This window comes from Cetorhinus maximus, chromosome 13, assembly GCF_964194155.1.
Source record: "Cetorhinus maximus chromosome 13, sCetMax3.hap1.1, whole genome shotgun sequence".
NCBI lineage: Eukaryota > Metazoa > Chordata > Chondrichthyes > Lamniformes > Cetorhinidae > Cetorhinus > Cetorhinus maximus.
In genome coordinates this window covers 112,579,309-112,602,113 of record NC_135891.1, presented here as the reverse complement: position 1 = coordinate 112,602,113, position 22,805 = coordinate 112,579,309, and the positions used below count along the sequence as shown (strand labels likewise).

Genomic DNA, 22,805 nt, shown 5'->3' with positions numbered 1-22,805 from the left:
CGCTGTGGGTGCTGCTCGGCATCACCGGCCTCGGCCTCCTTTACTTCATCATCAGGAGCATCAGGTATTGGGGGGGCCCGGGGGAGCCGTGGGGGTGGGGGTTTAGCGGGGGGAGGGGGGGGGGAGCCGTGGGGGTGGGGGTTTAGCGGGGGGGGGGGAGGGGGGGAGCCGTGGGGGTGGGGGTTTAGCGGAGGGGGGGGGGTGGAGCCGTGGGGGTGGGGGTTTAGCGGGGGGAGGGGGGGGGGGGAGCCGTGGGGGTGGGGGTTTAGCGGAGGGGGGGGGGTGGAGCCGTGGGGGTGGGGGTTTAGCGGGGGGAGGGGGGGGGGAGCCGTGGGGGTGGGGGTTTAGCGGAGGGGGGGGGGGTGGAGCCGTGGGGGTGGGGGTTTGGAGGGGGGAGGGGGGGGGGGAGCCGTGGGGGTGGGGGTTTGGAGGGGGGAGGGGGGGGGGAGCCGTGGGGGTGGGGGTTTGGAGGGGGGAGGGGGGGGGGGAGCCGTGGGGGTGGGGGTTTGGAGGGGGGAGGGGGGGGGGGAGCCGTGGGGGTGGGGGTTTGGAGGGGGGAGGGGGGAGGGGGGGGGGGGAGCCGTGGGGGTGGGGGTGGGGGTGGGGGTTTAGCGGAGGGGGGGGGTGGAGCCGTGGGGGTGGGGGTTTGGAGGGGGGAGGGGGAGCCGTGGGGGTGGGGGTTTGGAGGGGGGAGGGGGGGGGGAGCCGTGGGGGTGGGGGTTTGGAGGGGGGAGGGGGGGGGGGAGCCGTGGGGGTGGGGGTTTGGAGGGGGGAGGGGGGGGGGAGCCGTGGGGGTGGGGGTTTGGAGGGGGGAGGGGGGGGGGGAGCCGTGGGGGTGGGGGTTTGGAGGGGGGAGGGGGGGGGGGAGCCGTGGGGGTGGGGGTTTGGAGGGGGGGAGGGGGGGGGGAGCCGTGGGGGTGGGGGTTTGGAGGGGGGAGGGGGGGGGGGAGCCGTGGGGGTGGGGGTTTAGCGGGGGGAGGGGGGGGGAGCCGTGGGGGTGGGGGTTTGGAGGGGGGAGGGGGGGGGAGCCGTGGGGGTGGGGGTTTGGAGGGGGGAGGGGGGGGGGGGAGTCGTGGGGGTGGGGGTTTAGCGGGGGGGGGGGGAGCCGTGGGGGGGGTGGTTTAGCGGGGGGGGGGGGGGGGGAGCCATGGGGGGGGTGGTTTAGCGGAGGGTGGGGGGGAGCCTTGTGTTGGGGTGACAGGGAGCTGTGGGGTTGGGGGGGTAGAGAGCGGTGGGGGGAGAGCAGTGGGGGGGGTTGGGAGGTATTTGGGGGGAGGGGAAAGAGGGTGGTGGGGAGGCATAGGGGTGGGGGGGCGTTAACGGAGTGGGGTTGGGGGGGGGTAGCCATGAGAGTCGGGGGGTTAGTGGAGTTGTGGAGGGGGGGGTTGTTAGCAGAGTGGGGAGGAGCAGTGGGAGTGGGGGTTTTTTAGCAGAGTTGTGGGGGAGCCGTGGCAGCGGGATGGTTGATTAGCGGAGGCGGGGGGAGAGCTGTGGGGCTGCAGGGGTAGCAGAGGAGGGGGGGTGGATAGCAGGTGCGGGAGTAGTGGGGGTGGAGGAGAGGGGGATAGTGGGGTTGGTGGTATGTGGGGGTAGCAGGATGGGGGTGCAGGGAGTGGGTGGGTAGTGGAGGGGGGGCACGTGAGGTGGGTTGGTGTTGGGAGTGGTGGGTGGGAGTAGTGTAGTGGGCATGGGGGAAGGGAGCACTGTGGTGAGTGGGGGTGGGGGTGTTTGGGGATGTGGCTGGCAAAGGGGGCGCTGCGGGAGACCATGGCAGGGAAGAGAGAATAGAGGAGATTAGAGAGACGGGTATAGATTTGGGGGGGAGCAGAGATATGGGAAAGAGAGTGAGGGGATGGGGAAAGGGGTGCAAGAGTTCTAGATATGGATGATAGAGGTGGAGAGGGTTGGTGGCCTGGGTGGTAGCAGGGAAAGAGGAATCTGTGGGGCAAAAGGGAAATTGGGAGATTGGTGCCTGGTGGAAAGGGAAGAGGGAGGGAGGGAGGAAAGAAGAGATGCCAAGGATGGATGGATCTGAGAGGCAGGTGACCAAAGGGTAAGAGTGTGAGGCTGTGACCTCAGTGATGGAATTGATCTGGATGGTTACAGATCAGATGACTCTTACAATATTTGTTTTAAATACACAAAAATAGAGAAGTTGGCCAATGCTGAAATTGATTTGGGAGGAGATGATTTGGACTGTCAGCATTGGATTGCAGATTTGCCAAGTGTTACTAATTTAGTATGAGTCATGCAATTTAACTTGAGACTTGTTGGTATCTCGCCTAAATACAGGCAAAACTGTGATTAAATGGGTTTGTGATCTATCTCTTTTTTTTTAGACGTAAATTTTCTTCCTCAAAAACATCTGATTTTGACAGCCCTGCTATTCTCTTTGCGTAGTGTGCCAGTAAATTTAGCTGTAGTCTGTGTGAAAGACATGAATGTGTGTTTGATTGTTCATAGGGTGTCACACTAAAATAGGGTGGATTGGGAGGTCTGTTCCCTGTGGCAGAGCTGGAGAAGAGGAGGTAAGACAGGCATGAAGAAGGTAAGGATAATGAAAGGAAGGTAGAGAGGAGCAAATGTTTATGGCGAGTTGATAATCAAGTTATGCATTGGTCTTGATCTTTTCATCAATATCAGTAAAAGCAGGTTCCCAAGCCTGTTTGTGGAACTTTGCTGTGTGCAAATTTTCTACAGTGTTTGCTTGCTTAATAATAAGGACTACATCTCAAAGTTACCCATTGCCTGTGAAATCTTTTGAGACGAATGTTAAAAGTGTTATATAAATCTTTCTTTCTCCCTCCTGGTGTGCATACAAGTGCCTGCTTCCCTTTCAGTGAAGTGAATTCACTTAATCCTTGTAACTCATGTGCCTCCTCACTCCTGTATTCCTGTAGCTGGTAGTTAACACCAGTGCACATTTTCTTTGATGTAATTGGAACCTGATCTGCCATCTCAGTACAGGTGACCTCACTTACATATTTTCACCCATTCTGCTGGCAGTGTTGTTCTCTACTCAGAACTGGTGACCTATCATCTTGTGGGATAACTGGTGATGCTCATAGCCGTGTGTGAACTGACAACTTTAATATGTTTACATTCCACACATTGGTTAAATATTTCAACTTAAAATATGTCATGAGTATATCAGTTCCTTTTCTGAATGTTAATTTTCTTTCACTACAAATCGAACACAACCAATTTGGATTCAAAAGCTAAACTTGTTCTGTTTGGTTTGTGAAGTGTACCAACTTTGTCCATTCTTACCTTTTGTAATATGTGGTGTAATGTGAAAATGTTTATTTATTTTCAAAGGCAATGTAGCTGCTCGGCCTTATGTTTATTTAACTGTGAGGTAAAATGTGACCAGATAAGCATTTTTAGTGATTGGGAGGAATACTGGAGGATTCAAAATGTCACACATACCCCCATTTTAAAAAAGGGGAGGGATAAACTCAGCAACTAGAGGCCAGTCAGCTGAATGCCGGTGATCTTTTAGAGACAATAATGCAAGACAAGATGAATTGGTAATTGGAATAATATGGGTTAAAGACAAATCAGTGTTTGACTATCTTAATTGAGTCCTTTGAAATAATAAAGAGGGTTAATGGAGTACTGCGGTTGGTGTTGTGCACGTGGACTTTCGAAAGATGTTTGATAAAGCACCACAATTTTTTTTTCTCAAAATCAAGGCCCAGGGGATTAAAGAGATGGTGACTGCGTGGATGTGAAACTGGCTAAGGGGCAGAAAGCAGAGAGTAGTGGTGAACAGTTGTTTTTCAGACTGGAGGAAAGTGTACAGTTTGATATTGGGACCACTGCTGTTTTGATGGATATTAATGACCTAGGCATTTTAGCTATCATTTCAAAGTTTACAGATGGTCTTAAATTTGGAACAGAGAGGATGATTGTCAATGTAGCAGATGTATTTTACTGCAGAGAAGTGTGAGGTGATTCATTTTGGTAGGAAGAATTAGTAGAGGCAATTAAACTAAATGGCAAAATTTTACAAAGGGTGCAGGAATGGAGAGACTAGGTTGTAAGTACACAAATCTTTGTAGGTGGCAAGACAAGATGGCAGTTTAAATTAGACATGGAATTCTTAGCTTTATAAATAGAGGCTTGGAGTACAAAATTAGGGAAGTTATGGCAAACCTTTATAAAACATTAGTTAGACTAAAGCTGAAGTGTTATGGCCAATTCTAGACACTACACCTTGGGTTTAAGGGTTTAAAGAGGGTGCGGAGGAGATTTACCAGATTGCTATCAGGAATACAGGACTTCAGTTATGTGGAAACACTTAAGAAGCTGAAGTTGTTCTCTTTAGGGAGGTGAAGGGGAGATTTGATAAGAGTTGTTCAAAATCATGAACAGTTTTGATAGAGTAAATAAGGAGAAACTGTTTCTGGTGACAGAAGGATTGGAAACCAGAGGACACAGATTTAAGGTGATTGATAAAGAATCAGAGGTGAGAAGTGGATATATATTTTAAAAAAATCTATGCAGCAAACTATTATGATCTGCAACTCGCTGTCTGGAAGAAGCAGATTCAGAACTTCCAAATGGGAATTGGATAAATGCTTGAAAGGGGAAACTTTGAGGGTTATGAAAAAGAGAAGAGGAATGGATTGGCTCGTTCAAGGATGTGGTACAGCCATGAAAGGCTGAATGGCTTCCTTCTGTGCTGCATCATCCTTGAATCTATAAATTGCAGCGATTGTGTGACTGTCACTGCATGATTTTTGCAATTATATTAAATACGTGCTTTTTGGCATGAAAAGAATTATTGAGAATGTCACTCTGGATGACTGCCTTTACCCTGTGCAAATAAGATGATCAGGCTCAGTTTTATGTGTTCTAAGGAAAATTCATACAATGTCGTGTCATTTGCCTCAAATGCTAAAAAGGGCTTTTCAAAACAATGGATTAGTTCGAAATCAGTAATGCGCAGCAAGCTGGTGCAAATAGCAACAAGCTGAACGGCCAGTTAATCAGTTTGTGGCAGAGCTGGTGGAGGGAGGAATGTTGGCTCAAACACCATGAGAATCCCTTGTTCTCCTTTGAATACTGAACAGTAGCTTTAACATCAGCTTGATCCACCGGAGCGGGCAGATGTATGGGGTACACGGTATGTTCCACCCTATATCTAGAGGATTAGAACAAAAAGGCGTAAAAGTCATGCTACAGATTTATAAAGCCCTGAGTAGACTACACCTGGGGAATTATGAGCAGCTCTGAGCACCACACATTAGGAAGGATATATTGTCCTTTGAGGGAGCACAGGATGGATTTATCTGAATTCCAAGGGTTATGAGGAGAGAGAACAAAAGGACTAGGAGCAGGAGTAGGCAATTCAGCCCCTCGAGCCTGCCCCGCCATTCGTTACAATCATGGCTGATCTCATTTCGGCCTCCACTCCAACTTCCTGCCCTCTCCCCATAACCTTTCAACCCATTACTAATTAAAAATCTGTCTATCTCTTCAAATTTATTCAGCGTCCCGGCATCCACTGCACTCTGAGGTAATGAATTCCACAAATTCATGACCCTTTGAGAAAAGTAATTCCTCCTCATCTCTGATTTAAATCTACCACCCCTTAGCCTAAAACTATGGCCTCTCGTTCTAGAATGCTCCAGAAGGGGAAACATCCGCTCCACGTCTACTTTGTCTATCCCTTTTAGCATCTTATATACCTCAATTAGATCTCCTCTCATCCTTCTAAACTCTAGCAAGTATATTCCCAAACTGCTCAATCTCTCCTCATAAGACAAGCCCTGAATTTCTGGAATCAATCTAGTGAACCTCCTCTGAACTGCCTCCAATGCAACTACATCCTTCCTCAAGTGAGGGGACCAAAACTGTGCACAGTACTCCAGGTGTGGTCTCACCAATGCCTTGTACAGTTGCAACAACACTTCCCTACTTTTATACTCTATTCCTTTATCAATAAATGCCAAAATTCCATTTGCCTTCCTTATTACCTGTTGTACCTGCTTACTAGCTTTCAGCGATTCATGCAGGAGGACACCCAGCTCCCTTTGCACTGAAGCATTCTGAAGTTTCTCTCCATTTAAATAATAAGTCGCCTTTTTATTCTTCCCACCAAAATGGATAACCTCACACTTATCCACGTTGAACTCCATCTGCCAAATTTTGGCCCATTCACCTAACCTGTCCATATCCATTTGTAAATTTCTTATTTCTTCATTGCAATTTACTTTCCCACCTATTTTGGTGTCATCTGCAAAATTAGCTATATTACCTTCTATCCCTGAATCCAAGTCATTAATATAGATTGTAAATAGTTGGGGCCCAAGGACCGAACTCTGTGGCACCCCACTATTTACAGCTTGCCATCCAGAAAAAGACCCATTTATCCCGACTCTCTGCTTTCTGTTGGTTAGCCAATTCTCTGCCCAAGCTAATATATTACCCCTAATTCCTTGTGATCTCATCTTGTGTATTAATCTTTTGTGCGGCACCTTATCAAAGGCCTTCTGGAAATCCAGATATACTACATCTACAGGATCCCCATTATCCACTTTGCTTGTCACATCTTCAAAGAACTCTAGCAAATTAGTCAAACATGATTTACTCTTCATAAAACCATGCTAACTCTGATGGATTGCATTTTGACTTTCCAAATACCCCCATTATTACTTCCTTAATAATGGATTCCAACAATTTCCCAACAACAGACGTTAAACTAACTGGTCTATAGTTTCTTACTTTCTGCCTCCCCCCCGCCCCCTTTTTGAATAAGGGCGTTATATTAGCATTTTTCCAATCCACTGCAACCTTTCCAGAATCCAGGGAATTTTGGAATATTACAGCCAATGCATCCACTATCTCCGCTGCCATAGGTTTGTATTCCTGGGATTTAGAAAGTTAAGGGGCAATTTGATCAAAGTTTCCGAGATATTAAGGGGAACGGCTAGGGTAGATAGATAAACTGTTTCTGCGGGTTGGAGAGTATAGGATGAGGGAGCACAATCAAAAGACTGGAACCAAACCTTTCATAAGAACATAAACAGAAGCTGATGGTGCGGCCCCTGGAGCCCCTCCGTCTTTCAATACAACCATGGCTGAACCTGTGCCTCATCTCAAAAAGGACAAATGCAACCCAGCCAGTTACCACCCCATCAGTTTACTGTCGATCATCAGCAAAGGGATGGAAGGTGTCATCAGCAGTGCTATACAGTGGCACTCATTCAGCAATAACCTGCTCACTGCTCAGTTTGGGTTCTGCCAGGGCCACTCAGCTCCTGACCTCTTTCTAGCCTCGGTCCAAAATGGACAAAACAGCTGAAAGTGAGGTGAGAGTGACTGCCCTTGACATCAAGGCGGCATTTGACCGAGCGTGGCATGAAGGAGTAAAACTGGAGTCAATGGGAATCGGTGGGGGGCGGGGGTGGAAATCTCTGGAGTCATGCTGAGCACAAAGGCAGGTGGTTGTGATTGTTGGAGGTCAATCATCTCAGTTCCAGGACACCACTGTAGGAGTTCCTCAGGGTAGTGTCCTAGCCCAGTCATCTTCAGCTGCTTCACCAATGATCTTCTCTCCATCATTAGGTCAGAAGTGGGGATATTTGCTGATGAATGCATCCTGTTTGGTACCATTGATGATGCCTTGTACTGAAGCAGTCTGTATCCATATGCAGCAAGACCTGGACAACATTTCAGGCTTGGTCTGATAAGTGGCAAGTAACGTTTGCACCACACAAGTGCCAGGCAATGACCATCTCCAACAAGAGAGAATCCACCTATCTCCCCTTGACATTCAGTGGCATTACCATCGCTGAATCCTTCACCATCAACATCCTGGGGGGTTATCATTGACCAGAAACTGAACTGGACTAGTCATGTAAATACTGTGGCTACAAGAGCAGGTCAGCAGCTGGGAATTCTGCAGCAAGTAACTCACCTCCTGGCTCCCAAAGCCTGTCCACCATCTACAAAGCTCAAATCAGGAGTGTGATGGAATACTCTCCACTTACCTGGATGAGTGCTGCTCCAATCACACTCATGAAGCTTGAGACCATCCAGGGCAAAGCAACACATTTGAGCAACCCAAGTTTGATTGGCACCCCATCCACCACCTTCAACATTCACTTCCTCCACTACTGACATAGTGGCAGCAGTGTGTACCATCTATAAGATGCACTGCAGCATCGCGAGGCTTCTTCAAAAGCACCTTCCAAACTTGTGACCTCTACCACCCAGAAGGATGAGGGCAGCAGATGAATGGGAAAACTACCATCTGCAAGCTTCCCTCGAAGCCACACACCATCCTGACTTGGAACTATATCACTGTTCCTACACTGTCATTGGGTCAGAACCCTGGAACTCCCTTCCTAACAGCAATGTGGCTGTTCCTACAACACATGAGCTGCAGTGGTTCAAGAAGGCAGCATATCACCACCACCTCAAGTGCAATTAGGAATAGGAAACAAATGCTGGCTTAGCCAGTGATGGCCACATCCTGGGAAAGAAGAAAAAAATCTAAATTCTTCCTGCTTGCTACCCATATCCCTTGATTCCCTCAGTGACCAAAAATCTGTCTATTTCAGCCTTAAATATATTCAGTGATGGAGCATCCTGAACTCAGTGGGATACAGAATTCCAAAGGTTCACAATCCTTGAGTGAGAAACTTCTTATCTCAGTCCTAAATTGATTGGCCCTTATTCTGAGACTGTGCCCCTGTGTTCTAGATTCTCTAGCCAGGGGAAACAGCCCTTTTAGATCTTCTATGTTTCAGTGAGATCATTTCTTATACTCTTTGGAGTTTAGAAGAATAAACCCAATTTACTCAACCTCCCCTTATAGCACAGCACTGTCAATCCAGGAACCAATCGAGTGAACCATCCCTGCACCGTCTCCAAGGCAAGAATATCCTTCCTTGAGTATGGAGACCAAAACTATGTGGTCTCACCAAAGCCTTGTACAATTGTAGCAAGCTTCTTTATTCTTGTAGTCCAATACCCTCGCAATAAAGGCCAACATGCCATTTGCCTTGCTAATTGCTTGCATGTGCATGCTAACTTTGTTTCTTGTATGAGTGCAGACAAGTTCCCCATAACACATTTAAAAAAAAAATAATTCTGCTTTTCTATTCTTACCATCAAGTGAATGATCTCGCAGTTCCCACGGCCACTTTGTTGCCCACTCACTTGCCTTGTCTTTATCTCTTAGCCTCTTTGTCCTCCTCACAGCTTACATTCTCACCTAGCTTTGTACTAAAAAATAAGGCACCTCCCATTTAAGATAGAGATGATGAGAATTTTTTTCTGAGAGTCGTTAGTCTGGAATTCTCTTCTCCAAAGAGCAGTGGAGGAAGAGTCATTGAGTATTTTTAAAGGCTGAGTTAGAATCTTGATTGACAAGGGGGTCAAAGGGTATGGGGGTGGGGTTGGGGGGTGTAGACGGGAAAGTAGAGTTGAAGCCACGATCTTATCAAATGAAAGAGCAGGCTCAAGAGGCTGAATGGCCTACTGCTGCTTCTAATGCATACGTTTATAAATAGGTTCGTACAGTCAGCAAATTTAGGCACATTATTCTCTCTCTCTTTTCTAAGTCATTAATATAAATTATAAATAGCTGAAACCCCAGCACAGATCCTTATGGAACTATACTAGTCATAGTCTGCCACCTTAAAAATTCCCTGTTTATCCCTCCCTGCCTGTTAACCAATTCTGTATTTATGATTATATGCTGCCTCCAACTCTGTGAGCCCTTTACAATAAAAGCCAAATACTGCCGATGCTGGAAATCTGAAATAAAACCATAAACATAAAAGACCTGGCAGCATCTGTGGAGAGAGAGATAAACAGGGTTAGCGTTTTGAGCTCTGAAGAAGTCATACGGACTCGAAACGTTAACTCTGTTTCTTTCTCCACAGATGCTGCCAGATCTGCTGAGTTTTTCCAGCATTTTATGTTCTATATCTGTGAGCCCTTATCTTGTGTCTTAACCTTTTGTGCAGCACCTTTACTAAGTACCTTTTTGAAATCCAAGTATACTACATCTTCTGGTTCCCCTTGGATTGGGAGCATTTTCGAAACCAGCAAAGGCCAACCAAAAGTTGATTTAAAAAAAAAAGGGAAAAAATAAGAACATGAATAAACTAGCCAGAAATATAAAAACACCCTACTAGTTACATCCTCAAAAAAACTCTAATAAAGTTGTCAAACACAATTTTCCTTTAGTAAAACCATGCTGGCTTTGTCTGATCGTGCTTTAATTTTCTAAGTGTATTGTTAAGACCTCTTTAATAATAGATTCCAGCATTTTCCCAATGACAGATGTCAGGTTAACTAGCCTGTAATTTCTGGTTTTCTCTCCCTCCTGCTTGAATGGCGGTGTTACATTTGCTGACTTCCAATTCGTTGGAACTGTTCTAGAATCTAGGGAATTTTGGAAAATCATCTATCTGTGCAGCTATCACTTTTAGAACCCTAGGATCTGAGCCATCAGGTTCTGGAAATTTCAGATTTTACAGTATCACAGAATCTTTACGGTGCAGAAGGGGGCCATTCGGCCCACCGAGTCTGCACTGGCTTTCTGAAAAAGCATTCCATCTAGTCCCACTCCCTTGTCTTATCCCCGTAACCTTGAACATTCCCTCTTTTCAGGTAGCAATCCAATTCCCTTTTGAATACCTCGATCGAACCTGCCACTTTAGGAAGTTTGTTCCAGACACCAAAAATTTTCCCGACATCACATTTACTCCTTTTGCCAATTATTTTGAACTTGTGCCCTTTAGTTTTTGTTGTTCTCTTAAGTGGGAACAGTTTCTCACAATTTACCCTGTCCATACCCCTCAGGATCTTGAATATCTCTATCGAGCCTCCTTTTAGCCCTAGCCTATTTTTCCTTAGTTCTGTTGAAGAGTCATACGGACTCGAAATGTTAACTGTGTTCCGCTCCGCAGATGCTGTCAGACCTGCTGAGTTTTTCCAGGTATTGTTATTTTTGTTTTTGTCTCCTTTTAGCCGCCTTTTCTCCAAGGCAAACAGTCCCAATCTCTCCAATTTATCCTCATAGCTACAGTTCTTCATCCTGGGAATCATTCTTGTGAATCTCCTCTGTACCCTCTCCAATGCTTTCACATCCTTCCTTGAGTATGGTGCCCAGAATTCCATATGAGGCTTAACTAGTGTCTTATACAAATTCAACATGACCTCCTTAGTCTTATACTTAACGCTCTTATTAATAAAGCTTAAGATATTATATGCTTTATTAACTGCTCTCTCAACATGTCCTGCCAGCTTCAATGACCTATGTATGTATACAGCGAGGTCCCTCTGTTCCTGCACCTCCTATCAACAATTCCTAATTTTAAGTGCAACTTTCAGCTTCTCATCCATTTTGTGGGCGGTGGGGTGTTGCTATTGTGCCCTGCTTTGGAAACCTACCTAAATCTGATTTGCATTGCATTGTGATTGGTAAACTTAACTTGGATCTTCTAAATTAGCAAAGCACTTTCAAAGGTAAAACTTAAACACACGCACATTCTTTCTAAGTAGCATTCCTGGGGAATATATTGCTAAAGTCGGTCCTGCTTATTTCACTTTCAATGACATTCTGAAAGGGAATGTGGAGCTGTGGGGGAACAGTCTCCGTCCTTGATGTCACTTGAAAAGGATTGCACACTAAATGTCTGCTCCCAGGCTACCTCTAACCAACACTTCTAAAGCACAAGAACAAAGGAAGAGCAAGAGAGACAGCAGTCGGAGTAGCATTTTGTGGTAATTTAGATGAATATAGTTCCCCTTTAATCTGCTAATTATATTCAGGGTTGTAATCCATAAGGGTACGGCATACATTTAACCGTTAAGGAATAATTAGTCACCACAGCTGAACAGAGAAAGCTTCCAGTGTGGGCCCTAGAAGAGAAAAACAGACTTGTGTTGATGCTTTTTGATGGGTTTTGATGCTAATCCTCCATATATACAGCGTGTCTGCTTTCAATTTGAGGTAGCATTCTTGTCTCTTGTCAGAAAATTGTGCATTGGAGCCTTGCCCCTGGACCTGATCTCTCAGCACTGAGGGAATGCTGCTTTGTCAGAAGCGCTGTGGTTTCTTCATTGCCCTATTTATCTCGGCGGCAATTCCACCAGTGCTGTCAAATCTGGGTTAAGGTGGTATGTCCCATTGCTGTTTGAGTGTGTGCTGCGTGCGTGATATGAATGATGTGATTTCCTAGATAACAGTCATGGTACTTCAAATTTCTTCTTAAATGTGAAACAGTTTGAGATATGGAGCACTATATAATGCTGTCTTTATTTTAGGCTTCTAGTGTTTGTGGTTTATCTTTTTACTGCTAATAATGTACAGGGGTGCCTCAATGAGTATAAGTGTTCATTTGTGCTGGTGCTCAGTGGGGAAACTACTGATCTTCAGAGAGGAAATGAAGGTTTTCTAATCTTTCACTAATTAAATTCTGCATTCATATTGTGTTGTACAAGTAAAGGAACTCAGAATATAAACAAAAAGGAACTGAAATATTTCATACAATGGAGCAGCTTAAATGTAGTTCACTATTTTAGTCCTCTCCAGCACTTTGATTCTTGTGCTCCAATGCAGGACTGAGAGAGTGCAGCACTCTATCAGAGGTGCCATCTTTCGGATGAGGCATTAGTCCAAGGCCCAGTCTGTCCTCTCAGGCGTGAAAGACCACATGGCACTATTTCGAAGAAGAGTAGGGAAGTTATTCCCGGTGTGCTAACCAATATTTATCCCCCAATCAACATCAGACATAAAATAGATTATTAGGTCATTATCCTATTGCTGTTTGTGGAAGGTTGCTGTGTGCAAATTGGCTGTGCCTTTTCCTACATTACAGTAGTTACTACGGCTCAAAAGTATTCCATTGGCTGTAAAGCACTTTGGGACACCCTGTGGTCATGACAGGTGCTATAGAAATCCAAGTCTTTTTAGTTCACAGCAGATTTCACATTGTTTTTACACCACAGAAACAAGCTATTCAACCTAAACTGGCCTATGCTAGTGTTTAAGTTCCACATGAGACTCCTGTCGCCCCTCTTCATCTCACCCCAATATATCCTTCTGTTCCTTTCCCCTTTGTGTGCTTACCTAGCTTCCTCTTAAATGCATTTCTGCCATTCACCTCAACTGTTCCTTGTGGCAATAAGTTCTGCATTCTAACCACTCTGGGTAAAGAAATTTCCCTGAATTCCCTATTGGGTTTATTTGCAGAAGTTTTCATGTATGCATGACATCTGAAGCGTGACTGTTCTTGGAACTTTTATAATAGTAGTCAATCTCTTGATTCATTGGCTTGCCTGTGGTTAATCAGAGGAGGCAGTATATGTTATATAGATGTGTTGTAACAGGCTGAGAGAGCTTACAGTGCTACTTCTAGAAAAGCAAGAATAATAGGCATATTTTCCAAGTGGCTGTATCCATTGTGGAGAAAGTAAGATTAGATATCAATTATTTTACAGCATTATCCATTAATTACAGTGAACTGGGCACTACAGCTTTATATAAAATAAAAAGTAGGCCAATAACTTGCAACATCTTAAAACAATTTTTTATCCTCAGCTTTATTTTCAGTCATTGCATGCTACACAGCAGAAGGTGGTCATTTGGCCCATTGTGCCTGTGCAGGCTCTTTGAAAGAACTATTACCCCATTAACTTTCTGTTGCGTATATCTTTCTCAGTAATTGAGCAGAACTGCCTTCATTTACCTTGTCTAACAATGGACTTCTATCCAATTTGTTATTTTGCGTTGTGTGAACGTTTAAAAATGAATTAGGAGCCCATTTAGCTTAAGTAACCCAAAGCGTTGAAGCCCCTAATGAGGCAATTAAAGCACTTAAATATTCTGTTTAACATTCATGTTTTAACCTACAATCCGCACCATTAGCATTGTGTTTAACAAAAGAATGTACTGTGCCACGTAGGATCTAATGACAAGGCTGCTGTTACTGCTCTACCAGGGCGAGACAGAGAGTGGGAGATTGCATAATGTTACCGGTCATGCATTTCACTGCCATCTGTTACTTTTATCTCAAACTGCCTACAGCTTTCTGGTTTTTTAAATTAAGAAATGTGTGAGAAGCCAAAGACCCATAGTGTGTTCAACAGTGCAATTGGAAAGGGTAGGAATGAACAGACCAGATGCATCAAGTGTTGATAGGGTGATGGCATGCCTAGGTTTAAAAGGAAAGTCTTGCATTGATATAGCACCTTTCACAACATGAGGATGTCTGAGTGCTTAACAGTCAGTGAAGCACTTTAGAAGTCTGATCCCTGCTGTAATGTAGAATACTTGGTAGTCAATTTGTGCACAGCAAGCTCCCACAAACAGCAATGTGAAAATGACCCAGGTGACCTGTTTTTAATTCTGTTGATTTGAGGGATAAATATTGGCTAGGACATCAAAGACAACTACAACTCCACTGGCCTTATTGGAAAAAAATGCCATGTGATATGAAAGTGTAGCGCGCGCTCAGTACTACTCTGAAGTGTCAGCCTGGATTTTGTGCTCAAGTCTGTGGAGTGGGGCTTACAACCACAACCTGACTTGGAGGCAAGAGTATAATCTACTGAGCCAGGGCAGATTGCAGCAAATATGGAAAATCAAAGAAGCTAAGAAATTCACTGGCTTTAGATCCTGGAAAAAAAATGAAATGTAAGTTGGGATGATTCTTGATTTGAATATACAAGCAAAGGAAAAGCAAGTGACAGAGCTTGGAATAAATGGTGACTAGATGACACTTTATATTTGAAGATGAAATTGGTGTTACAGCAGGAACCTGAATTGCTGTGTGTACGTTCTGTTAATAAAGTAAACCTATTACAAATGAATCCAAACAGATTTTGATATCAGACCACAAAAAGGGAAGAATTCTTTCACACAACCCCCTGTCTGATGTCAACCCACTGCAGAAAGTCACTTGATTCATAACTTTAAAACAAAACTTTCTCCATTAGATTAAAGAAGACTCAGAGAAAGAAGTACGGCCTGCTTTCTTCATATGATGATCATGTGGAGATGGCTCCAATGGACACTGACGACGATGACACAACTTTATTCGAAGTGAAAGGCATGAGGAGGTGAGATTTGTGAAGTTTGCTGATTAGGTTGTTGTGCACTGTTCAAAGAATCTCTTGTGTTTGTGGTCTTTCTAGCTCCTATAATGTTAATCCTTCAACTACTTGTCAAGTGTTCAAAGTGCCCTCATTCCTAAATGCTCCTAATGCTGTGTATATAAAGCAAAATTAAAAGGCTAGCAAGCGGCATTAACGAATACAAGTCACCTCCTTTCATTTTGGAGTCGCAGTGTTCTTATTGCACTGCTCCACCTTGGCAATTGTGTACAATTCTGCTCATTGTGACATAAAGTGGTAATCGAAGCCTTAGGCTAGATGCACAGAGCGCTGAAGTTAATCTGTGATGTGTGAGGGCTTGAGGATGTGTTAGGACTCTTCGTCCTTGACAAGTGACATTTCAGAGGGGCCATTATAGGTAAACGTAACATACATAATGCGATAAAGTTAAACTCAAAATAAAGCGTTGCGATTTGCCCAGACAATAGGACAAGCATGCACAGCTTCAAGGTTTAGAAATGACCAGTTTAAAATGACTACCACAAGCTATTTCTCCACAGGGTAAATGATCAACAGGTAGAATAGGTTTTCCGGGGTGTGGGTTGATGAGCAGCTTGCACCGGAGTCAGGAAATGGGACTCATTTAAGAAACATGCTGAAGTGGTAATATTCGGAAGGATAAAATAAAATGGGCTGAAAGGCTGTCTTCTTTCAAGTTAATTATCTGACTTGCCTTTTAAATTGTTATTGTTGACTTTTGGCAGATTGAACAGATTTAAAATATATATATATTTAAAAGCTATTTGGCAAGATCTTTCTGCCTCCAATATATTTGTGATGCATTTGATACTTTGTGTTTGGGGTGGCAGGGTGTGTCCTGAGGTTTACATGCATCACTGTACCTGCCCTTGTGTGTATCCTGTGTGCACATATGTGGTAAATTTACTTACACGGCACACAAGTGCTTTAAATAAGCAAAAATTGCAGAACGGTGTGCATTTTTCTTATCGTTACAAATTACAAAGTTCAAATTCAGCCCAGAATCATAGGATGAAAGTTTCTCCTGGCTGTAGGAACCTTGAATGAAATGAGTTTAGTAGCCTTACTCCAATTCCTCATGCGCATTGACTCATAGCACAACTTTGCCCTGGATTTCGCATTCAGAGAGGCCACAGGAGATTTTGTGTGGGGAACGGAAAGGTACACACAATAGGATTCTTGAAGGTTTGGACAGACTAGAGCTTTGTTGTGCATCGGACATTCCTGTACCTGACCAGATGTGGTCTTGACACCTGATAACCTGAAATTGGAAGTGTGCTATTGAACTAGTATTTGCACAGCAAAATGGTATCAGTGCTTAGTTTAGCATTTAGATAAATGGGGTGGGAAAGTCTGCTTTAATTACAGTGCGCTGACACGTTGTTCTCCTACTTTCTCTTTCAATCTTTGCAGGAGCATTAACCACACTGCTTCACAATCTTGCTGACTTTCCAGCCACTACAAATGCTTCGAGACATTCTCCACCGCTTCGCTGTGAGTTTTCGTAGGTGTTCCCATCCTGCTCTTTTCTTACTGCAATCCTCTGTACTACTTTCTCCACCCCCTCCCCTTGTTCCCAGCTTCCCATTAACAAAATCCCTTTCCCAATTCCTTGACAGGCCCTACTGTAAAATATCCCTGAACATAGAACTGAAGGGAATTTTTCTGTGACTTGAGCTCTTGTGGTGTTGAGGGAGGGAAAATAACTAACCAGGGACCTTGATGTTTTGATGATTGTGAAATGGATTATGGATGGAAGGGACAGGCTCATAGTCCATGGTGGTATCATGGTTAGAAAGAGTAGAGGAGAAGAGGTTGCTGAAGTAAACAGTGGGTTTTGAAAGTCCATAGAATATAGAGGGAATGGGAGTCTGAAAGAGGTTAACAGAGGTAAACAGATTTTTGATAGATGAGGGAGTCAAGGTTTTGGGGGCAGATGGCAAAGTGGAGTTGAGACCACAACCAGTTCAGTCTTGATCTTATTGGATGGTGGAGCAGGCTCAAAGGGCTGAATGGCTTACTCCTCCTAAGTCCTGTGTTCCTGTGTAAGGAGTTGTGTTCATTTTGAGAATAGCCTTCATGAATTTATGCTGGGGCACTACCCCCATTTATATGTTTTAATTGTCTTAAAAGCCATTTTTTATCCTCTTCTCCATATCTTCTCTCAAATTAAAGTTTAGATAAACTTGGTTCTTCACATATACAAGTTTGTGATTTTAACTACCAATAATGAACTGGGATAATTATATAATAAACCCCAGAGTTAATTTAAACAACCAAAGACCAAAGATAGGGCAGCTTGGTCAGTGAGTCAGATACAACTTTAGCAACTTGGGGTATTTCTTCCTTGTCACAAGTTAACTCGCTGTTTACCCACTAAAAGCATGAACATTAAACTTGCAGTTATTTCCCCAGCAAATTTTGGGTCATTTCTTTTTGTCTTGTCACTCGCCTGGTGACTTAAAATTTCACTAAAACTTTTTTGGAGGGGGATTTTCAGTCTCTGTCTGAATTTAATTAGAGTTTGCTTTCTATGAAATATTTCTGTTCAGTACCATGTGTTCAGCTTTAGAGAAGATTATTTATTTCGCTGCCCCCATGATTTTGTGGTAAACTGATATAAATCACAGAAGTCTGTTCTCGTTGGTGTCCTGCAGTTTGCACTGAATATGAACTCAAATTAATATTTATTTCTTTAAAGGCGTTTCCAGCAAATTCCTGCATGTTGCTTTAGGCAAATTGTCAGTCAGTGGTTGGTTTCAGAAAGTTTTAAGCAAGAAGTCTAGACCATAAATCACTTGTATTTAATGGTATATTCCATCCTTCCCTGAACTTGCTCACTGGGTGCTAGCAGACTCCAGTTGGTTCCTGGGCCCAGTGGTAGCACTCTCACAGCTAAGTCTGTAGGTGATGGGTTCAAGCCCTTCCCAGAAACTTAAGCATATAATCCAGGCTGCCGTTTCAGCCCAGTACTGAATGAATGCTACACCTGTTGGAGATGTTGTATTTTGGATGAGGCATTAGATTCAGCCTGTTCCCTCAGGTGGATGTGAACGTTCTCATGGCACTAGTCGAAGGAGAACCAGATGAGTTCTCCCCAGTGCCCTGGCCAATATTTATCCCTCGACCAACATCTGATTATCAGGTCATTATTTCACCGCTGTTTATGAGACCTTGCTGTGAAAACTGGCAGCCGCATTTCCTTGATTGCAGAAATGACTACATTTTAAAATTACTTAATTGGCTGTAAGTGCCAACTAAGTTGGGACGTCTTGAGATTGTGGATAGTGCTGTATAAATGCAAACCTTTCCATTCTCACATCTCAAGCGTCCATATAAGTGTCTGGGCTGTAAATGTGGGCAGCCTGTTTGACAGTCTGGGGATAAGACAGCCAAGCTCATATCTGTCACTACATAGCAATCAGGAGCGTGATTCCTGGCCCTCAAACTCGGGGACGCTGAGGCTAATTGTCGTGCCTTGGCTGACTCAGTGCAGATTTGAGATTGAATCCTGGGGCTTTTTGGATTGTATGGTTCCACTATGATCAGTGCAAGACATCAACTTTATATTATTTGAATCTATATCGAAGAACACTTATTCAGAGTCTGCAGTCCATCCCAAAAATTGTTTCTGCTGCTCCATCCACACTTGGGATCTGCATATCTATCATGTGCGCTCTTGAGTGAGAGAATAGGCAGCTTTATAGTGTTTTAACTCAAATCAAGTAAATCAGTTTGTGCATCCGGGTTTTTCCAAGGTGAATCATTTGAATTCTGCTCACTTCCATTCTCAGTGATGGTGGGGGTGTGGGCGGGAGAGGAGTGGGAGTGAGAGCTGCTGTTTGCTCTTGACAGGTCCATGTTGGAGGGCTGTACAGCTGAATAACCGAACTCCCTTCATAGTGTCAACAATTGCTGTTTGAAAATGATAGCAGGAGAGAGAAATAAATAATACAAAAATAAGAACATAAGTGTTAAGAGGTGAATGTGAAGTTTAAGACTGAGAATGTAATTTAAAATCTTTAATGGATAAATTTAAGGGCAATGACACTAAAGTTGGGGAGTGGGGAATAAGTGCTGTTATCTAAAGTATCCTCAATGAAGCTGGGGATGATGAACAGGGCATGCTTTACCTACCACCCCTCTATCAAAAGGCCTGTGCCCCTAGGAGATCAAACCATGTTGAATGTCCAACTTGGGGAAAGTTCAGGTGAACTGTCAGCCATTACTGACAGGGTCCACATCCATCACACTCCTGGATATTGATTTTAGTGTTCAGCAAAGGTTAAAGGCTGTTTACCATCCAGGAACAGACTCCCAGTGGCCTTGTCCCAAGAGCTTAGAATAAACATATTGCACATGTGGCTTCAGATTAATTACTGAGTACTTGTTGTGCCACCAACCTTTGCTCATTTATTTCTCCCCTACTGTTTTGCAATACATTTCCTGTTTCATCTTGGTGAATAAGACAGTCTCCAGCTACAGACGTCTCCATGTAGCAATATCCTATGCTGTTAGAACTACAAGTGGAACGCTGCTGGCTGGAGTTGCCCCCAATCCTGCATTACAAGAATGGGTCCTTGGCAAGCCATCACCGTGTAGTAGTGAAGGTGATTTAGTTCAAAGACGCATTGAACAAATCTCCAGCAGCAACTGAGATGAGCAGTAATACAAAATAAAGAGAAACTAGAAATACATGGGTCAGTCAGATCTGGATAGGGAGAGGCTGGGTTCATGTTTATGGTGTACACCCAAAACATTAACTGTTTCTCTCTTTAGAAGCTGCATATTCCCAGCATATTCCATTTCTATTCTCAAGTAAAATTGCCCTGATTTTATTTTAAGTAGTATCTCCTTACTGATCATTTAGTATGAGGACCGACAGCTTAAAATAGAATATCTTATACTGAATGCTCAGATAAACCCCCTCATCACTGGTAACATCACTCATACAGTTTTTTGCCCTCCTTTTTATCCCAGATTCCACCTTCGTTTACTATATTTTATAATCTTAAGTCCTAATTTGTTTTCTCTTGAGTGCTATATTAACATTCCTGTTAAAACAATTAAGTGTATTTTATGAATACTAATTTTCTTTGCTGTATGTATCCCAATTGCATCTCTACACAAGATCCTTAACTATTGCATAGTGTATTCTCGTTCTATTTGAACATATTGGATTTTGGAGTGAAACAAAGTGCCAGTTTTTCTTTATTTTGGGAATTCAATTAGCCAATTATATTGCGCATTTTGTTGTTGTGAATTGTTGTTGGCTCCACATTGCGAAGTGTGGCCCCGGTGCCAAGCTGCCTGAGTTTAAGGTAGTGGAGCGGTATAAGAACAAACTCGAGATAGTTGTTTCTTGCACCTGTTCAGCTTCGCACTGACTGCTATAAAACTACAACAAGTGCATTGCAAACTTTTAACAAATTGCCACAGAGTCCAGTTGCTAACCTGGGAGTTTACTAAGCTTCATTTTCACCAGTTTCTATAATAACTGGACTCCATTGTGCTCTGATTGTGGGCTCTGTCCACACTTGCGTTCATACATGAACAGTTTTTCTTGAGTGGCGAATGTTGCAAAACTGGAAGTATGATTCGGATCTGCACTCTGTATCAATATCTGTGCAATACCAGTCTAACCTCGTGCCTTCAATTTTTCTTTATTCGTTCACCTGATGTGGGTGTCGCTGGCTAGGCCAGCAATTATTGCCCATCCCTAATTGCCCTTGAGAAGATGGTGGTGAGGCGCTGCCTTGAACTGCTGCATCCATTTGGTGTTAAGAAGGGCCAGGATTTTGACGAGGTGACAGTGAAGGGCCCAAAAACTTAGTTTCTGAATCTGGTTTAGTTTGGCAAAGTACAATCACTTAACCAGAGACCAAAAAATTATAGATTGAATTGATGGCATTACTAACTTTTATTTATTTTTATTTGCAGATAATAAGCACTCGAAGGACATACGGTGAATGTGACTTCTTATTTGTCATGCAGTTTTCAGAAGCTTCAATCTTCCTGTCACTTGCTAATTACTTACCAATGACTAACTGAATATATTTGTACAGTTTTGTGTGCAACTGGACACGTTACAATTCCAGCACAACCAAACTCTTCATTGTGCGGGAACTGAAGGAAACCTGCCAAAACTCTTCCATTTTTGGGGAAATTTTACTTTGGCGTTATTGTGATTTCTGTATAATTTTCAGGGAATCATTCAGAAGGAGGTTATGAGTTAAAGGCCACCTGGACTTGGTGTTTTTCATAAAGCTCTGCTTCAGAGCAAGTAGGACTGGCAAACTTAAAAAAAAATATATAGTTTCTTTGCTGTAATGAAAGTGTTTACCTTGACATTGTTGCTATTTAAATTTAATGGAATTATTGCCCTTAAACCACTTTAGGTGGATAAGCTTATCTACATACAACATTGACACGATGAATGCTATATAAATGTGCCATGGGTGGCAGACAATGGGGGGTTGGAGGGGAAGCGAACTCCTTGCCTCCTATGACACCTAGGACCCTGTGCTTAGTGGGCCCTGAATGCTGCCCTCAGAGGCAGAGTTAAATTGGGCCCATTGATCCCCCCCTACAAAGGCGCAGTGGGGACCTACAGGACACCATAAACAAAACAGCACATTCCCTGTGCCTGACTGTCAACTTAAAAGCACCTTTTTTTTTAGAAAGTCTCTGCTAATCGCTTACTTGAACGTTGATTTTTAAACAGAGTTGTCGTGTAGCAGCACTCGGTTAAACTAAAAAGGGAGCAATTAACTACATGTCTTTGGTTGTTGTTTAACATTCCAACTGCTTCTGTGAACAGTGAAGTTTCCTTGGACTGGAGAAAAGAGTGGGCAAACACACCTCTCTCTCTCTGGCGCCAGTAGAAAGCAAAACTGGTGAATCGTATGGCAACTGCTGAGACCTAAAACAAAATAAAGTGTGCCTTGGTTACTGCCAAATGTGGCAAGTCAATATGTTTAGGTGACTAGCTTCAGCCAGTAGCAAGAGACATGTCAATTTACCATTGGCCTGCATTTAAATGCAAATGCACACTTAAACTCTACGGTTGCGAGGGACCCTGTTGCATGTGTGTGTCGGCCATGCTATTGGAGCTTGACTGGAGGCCTATTTCTCTGTTAGTTTAAATAAGTTGATTTCAGGCCAACATGCCATTCTCTCACATTGTGCGAGCTTGTCAGGACTGTGAAGCCTTTTATATGCCTTTAAGCAACAACAAAAAAAGTTACAATTCAATGCCATCCTTTTGTTTACTTGTTTATTAAAAAGTAATTTTTTTGTGAAAGAAAATGTGTGTGGAGTTTTTATAAGAGAGACTACAAAGCCATTCTTCAGAGTTATGATTAATATGTTTGCCTAGAGCGCCTCCAAGATTACAGTCCCAGATAGGACAAGTGGCTGATCTCTCCGATCCTTGAGGAACTGCCCATTTTGCTCCCCTAGGACTTTATGGAACATCACAGTAATCAGCAGGAACTGCTACTGAGGGAAGAAATCAGTGGGATTTGTCGTGCAAAGTCCTGTGCCAACAAAAGAGGTGTTTAAACCTACTGGGGGCACTGTAGTGGGAGAACAGGAGGGGACCAGCGGCCGCTGGGGAGAAGGGGAGCATGACTGTACAGAATAATTCGAAGGGGGTAGAGGAGAGGGCAAGCGAGAAAGCA

At 43.8% G+C, this 22,805-nt stretch overlaps 1 long non-coding RNA gene across 1 annotated transcript; it reads left to right on the top strand.

Moving 5' to 3' along the window:
* The first annotated feature begins 46 nt into the window (after window positions 1-46).
* On the top strand, window positions 47-22,431 carry LOC144688960 (uncharacterized). The gene is made up of 3 exons (XR_013578522.1): window positions 47-64; window positions 14,968-15,090; window positions 21,064-22,431. It is a non-coding gene; the product is annotated as an uncharacterized LOC144688960 (long non-coding RNA).
* The last annotated feature ends 374 nt before the right edge of the window (window positions 22,432-22,805 follow it).